Source organism: Dasypus novemcinctus, chromosome Y, assembly GCF_030445035.2.
Source record: "Dasypus novemcinctus isolate mDasNov1 chromosome Y, mDasNov1.1.hap2, whole genome shotgun sequence".
Lineage (NCBI taxonomy): Eukaryota > Metazoa > Chordata > Mammalia > Cingulata > Dasypodidae > Dasypus > Dasypus novemcinctus.
Genome location: NC_092216.1, coordinates 23325518 through 23338376, shown reverse-complemented (window position 1 = coordinate 23338376; position 12859 = coordinate 23325518). Strand labels below are relative to the sequence as shown.

Sequence of the window (12859 nt, the reverse complement as noted above, 5' to 3'; positions counted from 1 at the left end):
ACTTGGACCTCTTTCCTTCTTCAGAAATCAGTTCACTTGCGGGTCATGTGACCTTGGCTTTAAGTTACATCTATCCTGGCATGAGTACTAACCCTATTTATCTAACTCAATTTTCCACACAGTCCAGATTTACACAGAGTTGTATCCAGGACATCCCACTTCTGTGTGTCATGTGCCAACACCAAACTCTAGGCTCCTCCCCCAAATTCCTCCTTCTTGGTCTTTCCCTTTTCCAGAGTCAGCATTTCCCTCCTGATAAGTGTTCAGGCCAAAGCTTTGTGGCCTTTCTTGAATTCTGTCTTTCCATGCCACATCCATCCTTCACTTCCTGTATTCATCTGGCCCCTTCTACTTTGCCTCCTCTTTTTCTTGTTAGAGCCTGCTTCATTGCTGACAGGATGACCATGGTTGCCTCCTACATACCCTCCTTCTCCTGCCTCAGCCCTTCAGTTCCATAAGTTCATGAAAAAGAAGTGTATTTTTCTCTTTGCCATGTTTTACATAGATGGCTGAAGGAAAAGTGTGCATTAAGTAAAATATATTATTCATGATACTGAAGTAGTCTCTCCTCCTTGTTGATAATTTTTTTTCTATTCCATCCCTTGCTGAGAGAGTCATCCCAGAATCTCCTATTGGGATTTGGGTCTGGCTCTTACTTGGCTCTTACTTGTTGTAAAAATACCAAATTAAAATTGAAGTACACCTATTTATAAATATATTTATAAATTTATAATATAAATATATAATATAAATATATTTATAAATTTATAAATAGGTGTACTTCAATTTTAATTTGGTATTTTTGTCTGGAATTTGAACCTTGTAATGGTATGATAAGACCCTACAATTCCGGTACTTTTTCCTTAATGATAGTGTACTTGCTATTGCCATAGTGACACAAGATTTACTTATATTTGTGTTTATCTGTGATTATGTAAAATCCATATTTTACTGCCAGACATGCTGTTTACCTTTGATTTTTTTTCAGAAGGTACCTGGGATTGAACATGGGAAGCAGGTGCTCAACAACTTGCATTACATCTGCTCCCCCTTAGATGGGTTTTGTTTTTTTATGTATAGCATTATTTTTTTCATTTATTTCTCTCCCCTTCCTGTCCCTCTGTCCCCTAGTTGTCTGTTCTCTGTGTCCATTCGCTGTGTGTTCTTCCGTGTCTGCTTCTATTCTTGTCAGCGGCATGGGGAATCTGTATCTCTTTTTGTTGTGTCATCTTACTGCATCAGCTCTCTGTGTGTATGCTGCCATTCCTGGGCAGGCTGTGCTTTTCTCTTCTCTCACAGGGCGGCTCTCTTACAGGGTGCACTCCTTGAGCATGGGGCTCCCCTATGCAGGGGACACCCCTGCATGGCAAGGTGCTCCTTGGGGCATCAGACAGGTGGGCATGGGTCAGGAGGGCATGGGTTTTAAAATGAAACACATAGAGTTCTTAAAATATCCTTTTGAAAATTTTGATTAGGTGCAACACTTATATGACTATAATTACTATTCAAGTTTAAATTTAATCTTCCTTCCTTCATTATAATTTTTCTTTATTCTCACTGTTCAGTATTATTATTTTTCTCCTGAATATCTTCTTTGGAATCATAGTCTTTATTCAATCTTATCTTTTCTATTTCTTTAGAAGATATACACTATTTTTATATTCTTTTAGTAGTTACATATGAGAGACATTTTTCTTTGCCTTCTCAGATTGAGGGTTGACATAATTTGTCATCTATTTCCAGACAACTCATCATTTTAACTAGAAAAGTTTTAAGGTTTACTGGAAAGCCATTCAGGAAATAGAAGACTCTAGAGTAACCACCCACGTCCACTGCCTCCCTATTATCAGCACTCGGCATGTGTGTGGGAACTTTGATCATCTGTTCAAACAAGTCTGTTGCTCATTTTTTAATTGTGTCATTTGTTGTTTAAGTGTTAAGTTGTAGAATCTCTTTATAGATCATGGATATTAAGCCCTGTTCAGATCTGTGATTTCCAAGTATTTCCTTCCAATAACCAGCTGCCTTTCCACCATTTCAGACCTAACCCCTACCTCATACCTTAAACAAAAAATTAACCACAAATGATCAACGATATAAAGATAAGAACCAGGACGATAAGACTCATAGAAAAAAATGTGGGGAAGAATCTTCAGACATTGCACTGGGCAATGTTTTCTAGACTTTACACTCAAACACTTACAAAGAAAGAGAAAGAGATAAATGGAACCTCCTCACAATAAAATCATTTCTGCCAAAAGGGCCTGGTCAAGCAAGCAGCCTACACAAGGGATCAAAAGTGCTTTTCACCACCAGCCTATTAGAGAAGTGCAAATCAAACCATAATGAGATTTCATATCACACGTACTAGAATGGGCAGTATAAAAAACAACCAGAAAACTTGCAATTGCTGGAAAGGATGTGGAGGAAGACAAACAGTCATACACTGCTTGTGCATTGTAAAATGGGGTAGCCACTATGGAAGACACCTTAGCAGTTCCTCGGGAAGCTGAGGATAGACTTGTTATATGATCGAGCAATCCTGCTCCTGGGTTCATAATCAGAGGAACCGTGAGATGGGACGTGAACAGACATTTGCTCACCAATGTTCATAGTGGCTTTATTCACAGTTACCAAAGGATGGAGACAAGTGTCCGTCAACCAATGAATGGATAAACAAAAGGTGATATACATATATCACCTATATATATATATATATATATATATATATATATATATATATATATACATATATATATATATGAATGCAATTTGGATGTAAGAAAGAATGAAGACCATATTCATGTCACATTATGGAGTTTCTTTTGTGTAAGCCATGCTCAAAAAGATACGATTGCACTCATAACAACAAATTACAAAACACTAGCTCATAGGGTTATAATCTACACTTATATATAGGTTACTTGGAGATGGAAGGAGTGTAAAAATGGGGAACTAACACTTAATTGTGCACAATTTTTCATCAGGTTAATTGGAAATCTTTGGAAATGGACAGAGGTGATGGGGAGCACATTATCATGAGTGTTATTGACAGCACTGAATGACACGTGTACATGTGTTTAAAGGGGAAGTTTTTGGTCATGTGTATCACTGGAAGGAAAGCTAGAGGGTAGAACATGGGTATAACACAGTGAACCATGTGTGGAGGATGACCGTCGTTAAAAGTACAAATATAGAGTGTTCTTTCAGGAGATATAGCGAATGCACATCACTATTACAGGTACTAACAATAGGGTGGAGTAGGGGGAAATATAACTAATGAAAACTACAGGGTTTACTTAGCAGTAATATTTTAATACTGTTCCTCCATCGCACTAGAGGTAGCACACCAATGCAAAGTGTCAACAAGAGGGGGCGATATGGGAATGTTGTATTTTTCATGAATTTATATAAACCTAGAACACCTCTAATTAGAAAATCACCACAATAAAAACCGTTTTCCTATATGAAGAAAACCAGACACAAAGGACTACAATTGGTAGAGGTCTTTTTTGTTTAAAATGTGATTATAAATAAACATGTAGACACAGAATGGTTATTAGTGGTTATGTAGGGTGGGGGAAGGACAGAGGAATTGAGAGGTAGCTGCTGTTGGTTATGGGGTTTTCCATTTGGAATGATGAAAATGTCCTAAAATTGCTTGTGGTGATGGTTCCACAACCCTAATTATATTGAGAGTCATTTGGTTGCACACTTTGGATGGACGCTATGTGTGATAATATCTCAATAAAATTGCTATAAAAGACTACTCCATCAACCCACAGAAATACACTAAAAGACACAGGCCCCACCTAAACACACAGAGTTTCTTGGACAGGTGTATACCCCTAATAACTAAGTGTGAGTAAGCAACCAGGAACACGGGATATTTGAGGAGATTTGTAGTAGGAAACATAGAGATCAAACATGCATACTAAAAAAGGGAGTGATGAAAAGAGAAAAAATTATAAAGGACTTTGGGAAAAAATATTATTGCCATCAGTGAGATAAGGGGACACGGGTTATACTGAAAGGATATGCATATATAACTTCGTACGTGTGTATTTGTATGTACATATATATGTCCGTGTCCATATGCACGTAGTGGTTACTGCAATCACCATTGCACAGACAAACTCACAGCCTTTGCCACTCATGACATGGCTCTCCTGAAAACTAGTAGATGGTGGAGCCCCTATACCCACCTCTGCAGGACTCGCCACAGGAACCTATTTTCTGATCCCTAGAAAGGGCAGCATGAACCCAATTGTGACAGTTTGACGCTATCTGTGGATCTCAGAACAGGTCGTATCCACGGAGGCAATTCCTAAATATAATGTAAATGAGAACAAATAAAAGAAAATTTACACTTAAAAGCAACAAAACTTTAAATTATAAATATAAGGTTAATAAATATGCAAGTGATCATATGTAAACAAAGCGCTAAGTCTCTTGAATAGTTTCTTAATTATATTAACCATCTCATCAGTCGTACTAGGTCCTTTCATGTTGAGACTCTATAATGAGAAAGCTACATATTTTTGGTGTGTTCCTCAAGTTCAAACTGTGTGTGCTTGAAGGAGGAATTGATCAAGGAGGAACTCTCCAGCCCATGGAAGAAGGTCTGTTGATCCACTGGCCTCAAAGACTCTCAGATGGAATTGGAGAGGGTCATTCCTGCCTTTTGGCTCTGCAGGCCTGAGTGGAGCAGAAGCTCAGTGCTGCTTTAAGAACAACCCAGGCCCACTGCTGGAGGAGGGAACATCAGGGAGTGGAAGGGATTCCAAATAAATATAATTTGGAAAAGTGCCTGGTGCTCTGGTGGTTCTCATGACCTCTTCTTGCGACTCCATTGTTTTCAGCATCTTCTTCATCTCTTCTTGTCTGGAACATCTGGATCTCTCTTCCTGTAGTTCTAGGACCACCGAAGTTAATTCCTCCATCAACATTGCTGTTGTTCCCTTAGCCTTTCTGTAGGTGTCAATAAGGCTGGACATTTTAAAAGTCACTTTCTCTGGAAGGAGACATGGCTCAATTGATAGAGCATCCACCTACCATATGGAAGGTCCAGGGTTCGATACCCAGCACCTCCTGGCCAGTGTGATGTGCTGGCCCATGAGCAGGGTTGCCGTGCACAAGAAATGCCCTGCCACACAGGGGTTCCCCACTTAGTGGTGCCCCACATGCAAGGGGTGTGCACCGCAAAGAGAGCTGCCCCACGTGAAAAAAGCACACCAGGAGAGGCACCATACACATGCAGAGCTGACGCAGCAAGATGATGCAAAAAAAAAAAAAAAAAAGACAGTTTCCAGGTGCTGCCTGTCAAGATTGCAAGTAGACACAGAAGAACGTGCAGCAAATGGACACAGAAAGCACACAATGGGGGAGGGGAAGGGGAGAGAAATAAATAAAATAAATCTTTTAAAAAATAAATAAAGTTGCTTAGTCTAGCCTAGCATCCCCTAAAGATCACTTACTCTCTGCTTACCTCCTGTGAGCAGCACTCATCTTATCAAGAAGTTGACAGTGCTTGTCAGTCAGGGTAGCTAGTGTGTCTGTCTGCAAGCTGCAAAAGTTGGCTTATAACAGACTGCACAAGTCTGAACAAAAATATGAAACACAACAAAATGCTGGTGAATGTTGACACATGCCTCAGTCCCCCTGGAGGCTGTGCAATGTGAGGTCTGGACTAGTGTCATTGGGCTCCTTCCCTACCTCTCACAGATTCCCAAGGACCATTCAGAAGACACTTTCTGTTCATTGAGATGGGCATTAGCCATCATCATCTCCTGGTTAGTTGTCCTGGGTGAGTCCAGTGAATTGGAGAGTAGGTGTTGCAACACTTCTGTAATTCAGGGCTCAACCGACACATGGATGGACCAAAGGTTGAAGTCTCTTGGACATATATTTATCAAGTATAGTGCTAAATATAGGTTCAAATAAAGGGGCAGAAGAGCCATGTGTAGAGATCCTATAAATGAGTGTGACTCTGTATATTCTTATGAATATTTTTCTCTCCATCTCTCGGTTTTTTAAAAATTGATGTAAAAATTTTAAATAGTGAAATGCACTGATCTTCACTGCATGCTGTGTCATATTTTTAAAAGTTTCATCTCCTGTCCCTACAGTACAAATGACCCTATCAAGGTATGGATCATTACCATTAATCTGGAAAATAATCCCTATACCCTTCACTCATTACATACCCCGCCCAACATATTCACCCATGTTCTGATTTTCTATTATCATAAATCAGTTGTGGCACATGAAATAAATTGGAATTTACATTTTGGTGCATGCATCTTATGCCCAAACGTTGTTTCAGAATCATTCATGTTTGGTAGATCAGCAGTTCTCTCATTTTCTATGATTGTGTCCTTTGACTTTGAATGACTATATTACAAAATGTTTATTCATGTTCTTCTTGGTGGATATTTTGGTCCTTCGAGTTTGGGATATTATGACCATCCATGTATATGTCCTTTATATCAGGACATGTTTTTCTTTCTCCTGGGCGATAGAAAGGAAAGCTTAATCCCAAACGATCCTTCACATCCTAACTAATTGCTTCCCTATTATCAACACTTTGTATGTATGTAGGATCTTTATTAAGTTGGTTAAATTAAGTCTTTTACCCATTTTTAACTTGGGTGATTTGACATTTTAGTGTGGAGCTGTAGAATCTCTTTATATATCATGGATATTAAACCTTTATTGGATATGTGATTTCCAAAATCTTTTTCCATTAAGTCGGTTTCTTTTTCACCTTCTCACACCTTACCCGTACCTAACACCTTAAACAAAAATTACTTGAAAATGAACAAAGACCTGAAGATATGATCCAGGACCATAAAACAGAAGAAAATGTGGGGAAGGATCTTCAGATATTGTGCTGGGCAACTGTTTCTTAGACTGACACTCAAAGCACATGCAATGAAAGAAAAAATAGATAAAGGGAACCTCCTTATAATCAAGTCATTTGTGCTTCAGAGGACCTGGTCAATAAAGCAGCCTGCACAATGGAAGAAAATATTTGGAAGTTGAATGAAAATGAGAACAAAACATATCAAAACCTGTGGGACAACACAAAGACATTGCTAAAAGAGGAATTTATAGCCTGCAATGCTTATATTTAAAAAGAAGAAATAAGGAAGCAGTTGTAGCTCAAGTGGTTGTGCACCTGCTTCCCACATGTAAGGTACAGGGGTCAGTCTCCAGCTCTGACACCTAAAAACAAACAAACAAACAATCACAGCTAAAATTGAACTAACTGCACATCTGAGGAAGTAGAAAAAGAACAGCAAACTAATCCTAAACCAAGCTGAAGAAAAGAAATAGTAAAGATCAGAGCAGAAATAAACGAAATCAAGAACAAAAAAAAACCCCATAGGGAATGGGAAGCAGCTGTGGTTCAATCCGTTGGGCTCCCATCTACCATATGGGGGGCCCTGGGTTCACATCCTGGGGCCTCCTTATGAAGGCAGGCTCCCCCGTACTCTGTGGTGAGCCACTGGCCCTGGCACCACAGAGGGCTGCCCAGCCTGCAAGCACCGTGGAGTGCCACTGCCCACAAGGGCCACAGAGACCTGACTCAGCAAGGTGACACAACATAAAAGGGAGACAAGAAACAAACAAACAAACACAGGAGAGCACGCAGTGAATGGACACATATACCAGAAAACAAGCAAGCCACAAAGACGGTGGAGGATAAATAAAAAATAAATACAGACACAGAAAACCACACAGTGAATGGACACAGAGAGCAGACAGCAAGCAACTTGCAAGGGGTTGGGGATATGAAATGAATGAATAAATGAATGAGTGAATGAATGAATAAATGAAAATAAAATAAATAAATCAATGAATGCAATAGGGAGAATCAACAAAATGAAAAATGAAGTTGGTTAGCTGAGAATTTCAACAAATTTGACAAAGCCTTAGGGAGAGTAGTAATCAAAAAAGATGCAAATATATAAAATCAGAAATGAGAGGGACACATTACCACTGGCCCTGCAGAAATCAAAAAAGAGAGATCAAAAAAGGATGCTATGAACTACCGTGTGCAAAAAACTAGACAATGTAGATGACATGGACAAATTCCTAGAAAACGCACAAACTTATACTAGGGGTTCTGAACAAGAGTTCAACACCCCCCCCCCCAAGGGTCCGTGGGAAGATTACAGGGAGTCTATAAGCTTGAAGGAATTTTGAATAATCCTAAATTTTAATTTAAAGACTTGCCAATGTTAAGTGTCAAAAACTCTGCTGCTACATTCTGAGAAAACATTCGTGGTTTTCACCTGACTGGCAAAGGGGCCCATGGAACAAAAAAGGATAAGAACCCCTGACCGCCACTGACTGTAGAGGAAATAGGAGATCTCAACAAACCAATCACAAGTAAAAAGATTGAAATAGTCATCAAAAACCTCCCAAAGGGAAGCAGATTTGGCTTAACTGATACAGCATCTGCCTACCACTGGGAGGCCCAGGGTTCAATCCCAGGGCCTCCTGACCCATGTGGTGAGCTGGCCCACATGCAGTGCTGATGTGCGCAAGGAGTGCCATGCCACACAGGGGTGTCCCCAGCATAGGGGAGCTCCACGCACAAGAACTGCACCCCATAAGGAGAGCTGCCTGTACAGAAAAGTACAGCCTGCCCAAGAGTGGTGTCGCACACACGGAGAGCTGACGCAGAAAGATGATGGAACAAAAAGAGACTCAGATTCCCGATGCCGCTGACAAGAATACAAGCAGACACAGAAGAATACACAGCAAATGGACACAGAGAGCAGACAACTGGGGGTGGGGGAGTGGGGAGGGGGCGAGGGTGGAAATAAATAACAAGTCTTAAAAAAAAACCAGACCTCCCAAAGATGAAAAGTTCAGGATCAGATGGCTTCACGGGTGAATTCTTGCAGTCATTCAAAGATGACCTAATACCAAACTTGCTCAAGCTTTTCCAAAAAAATTGAACAGGAAAGAACACTACCAAACTGATTCTATGACGCCAACATCACCCGAATATCAAAACCAGATACAGATACCACAAAAAAGAAAATTACAGTCCAGTATCTCTAATGAATATAAATGCAAAAAAGTCTTCAATAAAATACTTGCAAACCAAATAAAAAATCACATTAAGAGAATTATCGCCACAGTCAAGTTGGTTTGATTCCAGGTGTGCAAGGGTGGTTCATCACAAGAAAATCAATTAGTGTAATAAACCACATTGATAAATTGAAGAGGAACAATCACATGATCTTCTTGACTGATGCAGAAAAGGCATTTGTCAAAATACAGCACCTTTTCTTGATAAAAACACCCAAAAGGTAAGAATAGAAGGAAGCTTTCCCAATATGGTAAAATGTATATAGGAAAACCCTACAGCTAGCATGGTACTCAACGGTGAAAGATAAAATGTTGTGGGCAATTGGCTCACCTATCAGTTGCTTCCGGTTATTATACATGACGTTGCAATTTCTTCCTGTTATTGTAAATGTTACCTTATTGTAGATGTTGCAGATGCTTCCTATTGTGAGCTGATTGCAGCTCACAATAGATAGAAAGCTTTCCTGCTGAGATCAGGAAGAAGACAAGGATGCCCACTGTCACTATTGTTATTCAATATTGTACTAGAAATTCAAGCTAGAACAATTAGGCTAGATAAAGAAATAAAAGGCATCCATATAAGAAAGGAAGAAGTAAAACTTCCACTGTTCACTGAGGATATGACTGTATACCTAGAATCTCCTGAAAAATCCATAACAAAGCTACTAGACCTAATAGACAAGTTTGGCAAAGTGGCAGGATACAAGATTAATATGCAAAAATGAATAGTGCTTCTATACATTACCGGTGTGCAATCTGAGAAGGAAATCAGAAAAAAAAAATTCATTTATAAGAGTAACTAGAATAAAATATTCAGGAATAAAAGTAAGCAAAGACATAAAGGGCCCATATTCAGAAAACTCCAACACATTGCCAAAAGAAACCAAAGAAAGCTTAAATAAATGGACAGCCTTTGTTTCTGGACTGGAAGGCTAAATATCATTAAGATGTCAATTCTACACAAAGAGGTTTACATATTCAATGCAATCCCAATAAAAGTCCTGTCACCCCTTTTTTTTGCAGAGATGGAAAAACCAATTATCACATTCATTGGAAGGGAAAGTGTCCCTGAATAGATAAAAAATGGCTTGAAAAAAGAACAGGGTTGGCGGACTCTCACTTCTGGACTTTAAAGGATATTACCAAGGAAAGTGGATTTAGCTCAACTGATGGAGTGTTCACCTACCTTATGGGAGGTCCAGTGTTCAAACCCAGGGCCTCCTGACCCATGTGGTGAGCTGGCCTATGCACAGTGCTGCTGTGCACAAGGACTGCCATGCCACACAGGGGTATGCCCCATGAAGGGAAGTACTACATGCAAGGAGTGCTTCCTCTATGGAAAGCTGCCCCACATGAAAAAAAAGCGCAGCCCACCCAGGACTGACACCACACATGCAGAGAGCTGATGCAGCAAGATGACACAACAAAAAGAGAGACACAGATTCCCAGTGCCACTCACAAGAATGCAAGTGGACACACAGAAGAACACACAGGTAATGACACAGAGAGCAGAAATGGGAGAGAAATAAATAAATAAATAAATCTTTTTTAAAAATAGAAAAATAAAGGATATTACCAAGCTAGTGGTAAAAACAGCATGGTACTGGCATAAAGACAGATTAACCAAAGGAAACAAATTAAGAATTCAGAAATAGACCCTCACATCTATATTCAAGTATTTCTGACAAGCTTATCAAGCCTTCCCAGCTGGGCCAGAACAGTCTACTCCCTTAGTGCAGGGAGAACTGGATATCCATAGCCAAAAGAAAGAGGACACCTATCTCACACCTTACACAAAAATTAATTCAAAATGGGTCAAGACCTAAATATAAAAGAGACAACCATAAAAGTGCTAATAGAAAATGTAGGAAAACATCTTTGACATCTTGTGATCAGTGGTAGTTTCTTAAACTTTACACGCAAAGCAGGAGCAGCAAAAGATAAAATAGATAAATGGGACTGCCTCAAAATTAAACACTTTTGCACCTCAAAGGATCTTGTCAAAAGGGTGAAAAGGCAGCCAATTCAATGGGAGAAAATCTTTGTCAATCACTTATCCAGGCTAGTGGAAGCGTTTTGGGTCTGGAATCCCTACACTACACGGTGGCTTTAACACAATGAGCTCTCTCGGCACTGGGTATGCTCTGTCAGCCTCTACATTCCCTCCTGATGGGAGAGTTTTTCAGGTTGAATATGCTATGAAGGCTGTGGAAGATAGTAGTACAGCTATTGGAATCAGATGTAAAGCTGGTGTTGTCTTTGGAGTAGAAAAATTAGTCCTTTCTAAACTTTATGAAGAAGGTTCCAACAAATGGCTTTTTAATGTTGATCGGCATGTTGGAATGGTGGTAGCAGGTTTGTTGGCAGATGCTTGTTCTTTTGCAGACATAGCAAGAGAAGAAGCTTCCGACTTTAGATCTAGTTTTGGCTGTAACACTCCACTCAAACACCTTGCAGACAGAGTGGCCATGTATGTTCATGCCTATACACTGTACAGTGCTGTTAGACCTTTTGGATGCAGTTTCATGTTAGGGTTGTACATTTTGAGGGATGGTGCACAACTCCACATGGTTGATCCATCGGGTGTTTCATATGGTTATTGGGGCTGTGCCATTGCAAAGCCAGGCAAGCTGCAAAGACAGAAATCGAAAAGCTTCAGATGAAAGAAATGACCTGCGGTGACGTTATTAAAGAAGTTGCAAAAATAATTTACATAGTACATGGTGAAGTTCAAGATAAAGCATTTGAACTAGAGCTCAGCTGGGTTGGTGAATTAGCTAAAGGAAGACGTGAAATTGTTCCAAAAGATATAAGGGAAGAAGCAGAGAAATATGCCAAGGAATCTTTGAAGGAAGAAGATGAATCTGATGATGATTATATGTAACATTTACAACTGCTTCTGTTTTAAATTTATATATAGTCCCATGTAAACTGTTTACCCCAAAGGATTATTATATACCCAGCAACAAATGTTCATGAAAGTTTTGCCTTATAATCATTGATGTTTGCTTAATATCTGCTTAACAAAATATTTGCTTAACAAAATTAGTGTGGGCAATTGAAAACCCAGTACTCAGAATTAAAATGCCTGCTTAAACATTCCTTAGAGGCTATTGGATCATATGAATTTAAAACCCCAGTCCATTAATATAGAAGCTAAAAATAATCTGCTGGGCTGTTGTTGCCCAGTTTTGTATTTAAATGAGGTTGGTTATCCTCCTCTCTTAAACTTTAGGTGTAATTTAGAAAAACAAATCCTAGAACATGTGAGTCAAGAATGTTTCTCTTTTCCTTTATTGTCATAAGGAGGAATGGATTTAAGAATTAAAGATCCTAATCTGTCACTTTAAAAAAAATCACATATCCAGTAAGTGTTTAATATCCAAGATATACAAAGAAATTATACAACTCAAGAGGAAAAAGACAAACTTCCCGATTAAAAAAATGGGCAAAAAAACTTGAAAAGAAAATTGTCCAAAGAAGAAATACAAATGGTGAAGAAACACATGAAAAAATATTTTTCATTAGCAGTTAGGAAAATGCAAATCAGAACTACATGAGATATCATTTCACACCTATTACACTGGCCACTCTTAAAGTTGGAAAACTAAATGTTGGAGAGGATATGGAGAGACAGAAACACTTATTCACTGTTAGTGGGAATGCAGAATGGTACAGCCATTGTGGAGGAATGACTGGCAGCTCCTAAGGAAGTTGAATATTGACCTAGCATGTTAGCTGGCAATATCAT

General features: G+C 39.2%; 1 pseudogene; it reads left to right on the top strand.

Annotated features, from left to right (window-relative positions):
* Positions 1 to 11225: 11225 nt before the first annotated feature.
* On the top strand, positions 11226 to 11771 carry LOC139438291 (proteasome subunit alpha type-3 pseudogene; annotated as a pseudogene).
* Positions 11772 to 12859: the final 1088 nt, after the last annotated feature.